The sequence below is a fragment of the Agelaius phoeniceus genome, chromosome 12 (assembly GCF_051311805.1).
Source record: "Agelaius phoeniceus isolate bAgePho1 chromosome 12, bAgePho1.hap1, whole genome shotgun sequence".
Classification (NCBI taxonomy): Eukaryota; Metazoa; Chordata; class Aves; order Passeriformes; family Icteridae; genus Agelaius; species Agelaius phoeniceus.
In genome coordinates this window covers 1,472,916-1,477,776 of record NC_135276.1, presented here as the reverse complement: position 1 = coordinate 1,477,776, position 4,861 = coordinate 1,472,916, and positions in this window count along the sequence as shown.

Sequence of the window (4,861 nt, the reverse complement as noted above, 5' to 3'; positions counted from 1 at the left end):
ACTGCAATTATCTCAAAGGCTGAATTAGGCTGGAGACTGCAGTTAATAAAGGAAGTCATGCAGAAATGTGCCCTTTAGCACGAAACTTATTTTAAATTATATCATCCACTCATAGAATGATTTGAGCTGGAAGGGACCTTAAATCCCACCCAGTGCCACCCCTGCCATGGCAGGGACACCTTCCACTGTCCCAGGCTGCTCCAGCCCCAGTGTCCAACCTGGCCTTGGGCACTGCCAGGGATCCAGGGGCAGCCCCAGCTGCTCTGGGCACCCTGTGCCAGGGCCTGCCCACCCTGCCAGGGAACAATTCCTGATTCCCAAGATCCCATCCAGCCCTGTCCTCTGGCAATGGGAGTCATTCCCCCTTGTCCTGGCACTTCAGGCCCTTGCAAAAAGTCCCTTGTAAAAACTCCCTTTACTCTTTTAAGTGACTCTTTTGCCACATGAATTTTTACATTTAAAATGAGCCAGGTTTAGGTATATCCTGAAATTTCATGTTTTTATCTTGTTAACCCACAAGCTTTTATCAAATAAGATCAGCTAACTTCACTGACCACCTCTGTAAAACAACTCTGTTTGAAATCCATCATCACAGCTCTTCCCTGTTTTCCCTTCATTCCCTCAAGCCTCAGGTCATTTCCTGCACATTGAGAAATCTATGCAGTGTAACCCCAGGAGATCAGGATGAGTGGGTGGACAATGGGATCTCCTACGGGCTGGGCGTCTCTGCTGGAGCTAAACCTGACCTAGGGCTACAGGTAGTTATTCCACTTCAGCTGCTCCACTGTTAAAGGAATGCAGGATTTCTTTGGCTTGGTTTTAAAGGATCCCTTTCTGCCCAACAAATAACAGGTAGTTATTCCACTTCAGCTGCATCAAGGTGATAGCCACTTTAATTCTTAAATTATTACTATTAATCTCATTATATTGATGTGCCCGGAGAGGCTCAGGGTGGACACCAGCAGGAATTTCCCCATGGAAAGGGTGATCAGGCCTTGGCAGAGGCTACCCAGAAAGGTTTGGAGTGCCCATCCCTGGAGGTGTCCCAGGAAGGACTGGAGGTGGCACTCAGTGCTCTGGGCTGGGGACAGGGTGGGCATCGGGCACAGCTGGGACTTCATGGTTTTAGAAGCCTTTTCCAAACCTTAAGATTCTATGATTTTATAAAATTAAATATTGTATTATTATATTATCAAGTCAGAAGTGAATAAAGTTAGGAATATGGGACAACACAAGATTGTGGAGCAATACCCAGGAAGATAACTGTGCAAATCTTCCTTCCCATATTTGAATGTGGGTCCAGATTTTCTCTGTAAAATGGGTGAGTGGAACACTTTTGCTACCACCAGGTAAATGGACCTCTGGGAGTGCCTAACACCTCTCAGCACTGAGTAAACATAATGTAAGCAAAGTATTCACATGCAGTAGTGCTCCAATCCCTTGACTGTGTGCCTAAGCACAGGCAGGGGTGAGCCAGGCTGAGTGGACACATTTACTCCAGCTCTGAGGGAGGAGGAAAAATGTAGAATGACAAGAGGCTGGTGTGGCTGACTGCTTCAGCAGAACAAGTGGCTGCATGTGGGCAGGCTGGGAATGGTTTTTCATGAGCAGAAATGCCAGAAGGAAGTGCCAGTGCAAACCATGCTGCTATATTCTGCAGGTAAACACTGGAGGATTCTGCTTTGAGCAATGCCCAGGTCTGCATCCAGGCCCACTCACCATCCCTGGCACTGGGATGGGATCAGCACTGCTCCTTCCTAACCCCTGGCTGCTCTGGCATGCTTGGAGCAGGATCCATGCCATCTCAGGGATTCATTTTTCCCAGCAGGGCTCTGTCTCTGCTCTGACCTCCAGTACTGCTGCAGTCCAAACATGAAATGAAAACAGCAACATAACCACAGGAAGAAGCAGGGCAGTTAAATGAAGTAAAGACCTAATACATGCCACATTTTACCAATTTCCCCTAACCACACAGTTCAGAAGAGGTCATTTCATCGAGTGGTTGGATTACTTGGTTGTAATAGACAAAGCTTGAGTTTAGTTTATCCTCCAGGTTAAAAAAAAAAATAGGTCAGCTTTTCATTAAAAAAAAAAAAAAAGGAAGTAGTTATTTTAAAATTGTTGTGATATGTTAGACCATTAATAGCAGGATCCTAAGCACAGTTAAGTAGGTGAGAGATCAGTTACTGGGAGGAAGTAGGCCAGTAAAACATCATGAAGTGAGTTAACCTGTCTCTAATTAATGGAAATTCTGCATCTATTTTATTCACATTATAAAATTTATGACTTCTTGACTGTTTCACTTTCCTCCTTCCTTAAACTTTGAAGTTGCACCTCATTTGCAGCCTGGTCCATTGTCAGCTAAAATAACTCTCATTTGGTAATAAGGCCAAGTGATAAGGTCATTCTTACCCTTTTGATAAGCTTCTATTGAAATCTATTATGTCTACAAATCCAAACAGAGCTTCCATTTTTTTTTTTTTTTTAACTCAGACTATTGGTCAGAAACAAAGCTGTTGCTTCTTTTATTGCTAAACAGCAGTAGATGTTCTCCTGCTGCCTAAAGAACTAAAATATAACTGAAATTTAAAATATAACTGAAAACTGCATTCCTTCTTAATGTCTGAAATTCTTAGTGGCTGCTTTGAGCTGACATTCCCTTGCCACCAGCCATGCTTTCCTTGGAAGGAGAATATTTTTTTTTTAACTTCTAAAGAAATTTATAATCATTTAACTGTAATTTCTTGCAAATCCAAATCACCTATTGTACCATCATTAGGGCTAAATATTCCTGCTTTACCTACAGTGTTTTACTTTGAGTCTCAAGGAGAGCAAATGTCATATGATGCAATTAATGATGTTCTGAAATCCTCTCCTTTACAAAAACAAATCCTGGATCTTCTGTGAAGCAAGTAAAATTGACTACTGACAAAAAGGAATAACTGCAGAGTGATAAATCCAGCTCATCCAGCCACAAGGAAAAGGGACTTAAGTTATTCTGTAATCCTTACAAGAGGAATCTCCAATCCAGCTACTTCAATTTTCACATTGTTTGTATTTTTATATTTATTATAAATGAGGAAAATAAGTTGCCGTACCCAGATCTGAGTTATCAGGCAGAAATGTGAAAACCTAGGCCTAGAAGTTGTGTGCCCATGGTGCATCTGGAGCTGAACTGACAGGAGGAGGGAAATCCTCTCAGAGCTGTGCATGGTCAGTTTATTCACTACAATTTTTTATTCTTCTGAAATTTGTTTACTCTATAACTTCCTCTCTCCTTAGTGACTTGCTGTATTGCGATAGAGACAAGGCAATTCAGTTTTATGGAAATATTTACAAGTCTAGTGCCAGCTCCTTTTCAGTTGATGGAAGGGATATATTTTCCTAAATTCCACAGATGGAATACACATGCCTATCTAACTTACTACTGCATGCAATAGCTTGATAATTCTGGTCTAAGAATAAAGATTAAAAATTAAATACCACTAAAATATTATTGAAACACTGAAATAGCATATTCAAGCCTATTTCTTTAATGAAATATTTGGAAATGCAGTGCTTTCTCAGAGCAGGCAAAAAGAACCACAGCAATTAATACAAAGTTTAGTAGAAAAAAACCCCACTTGTTATTCCTTTCTTTCAGCACAAGGCAGACAGATAGATATCTTAACTGTTCAATTAAATTTAAAAAATGTCACCAGCCACCTTCACATATTAAGCAACAGAAATACAATTGTGCAAGTGATACTTCAGTAAGAATAGAGGAGGCATCTGTCATTTCAGAGCAGCTCTGAACACTGGAAACAGTAATGGATCAGAGGAATTAATTGCTGGTCAGGAGGTTTAGGACAAAGATAATCATATGTCTGAAAAAAGCCTTACTGATCACACAATGATTGTTCCTTCTTCCCCTTAAAGGCATTTAAAGTGTACAGTTCTTGCATGATGTGGAATTCAGAAGGATAATCCAGATTATCATGATGTACTTCAGAAATCTAACAATAATCACAAAATTTCAGTGCAGCAAATGCAAGAATCTCTTGTTGCAGCCATTAGAGGAATTTCAGCCTTGTAGTGTTTCAGCAAATTGCACTAATCTAAGTAATTTTCATCAGTGCAGGCTACCAGAGAGGACAGGGCTGTAGTAGGGATCAGGAATTCCCAATCCCCTCATCAGACTTAGTTAAAGCTCACTTAAGGGAAGTATCTGAAAGAAATCCCATGTGCAGGTTTACAGAAGGAACAGACCTGTGTTTAAACAGCAAACCCAGGGTAACTCTTCTGAGTGGGGTTATTCCCAAATCCACCTGTGCTGAGAACACTGTGTGCCTCCTGCTCTGGTACCAGCCCAGGGACCCACCAGCCACCACTGAAATATCCCAGTTCACAGTGGGCTATCAGCAGTGCTGCCTCCAGGACCTCTAGGAGACACCAGCTTCATCTGCAGTAATTCCATGTTTCATTGGCAGGTGGAGACCTCATTAAATAAATACGAGAATGCATTCAAAAAGAATTTTTAAAACTCTTCTCCCTCCTCCTCTACACAAACACTACCAAAGTGCCAAGTCATTTAGTGGGGTGATTCACAACACATCTTCATGAAAAAGTAGCAACATTAACAAGTATTAAGCTATTTTTCTTTGTACGTACATTTCTGTCACATTCTGCCCAACCCAAAGGCCTGTACCTACTGTTTCAGAAATCATTGGATTTGGGAAAGACATTTACATCCTGTCTCACTTCCTGTATTTTGATTTTCTAACAACAGCTTTTGTTTCCATTGCTACGGTTTTGGCTCAGTCAGTGTAGTAAAGACAACTGAATAAATGAAAGAAGAAAAAAGAGCACCCTCACACCCATC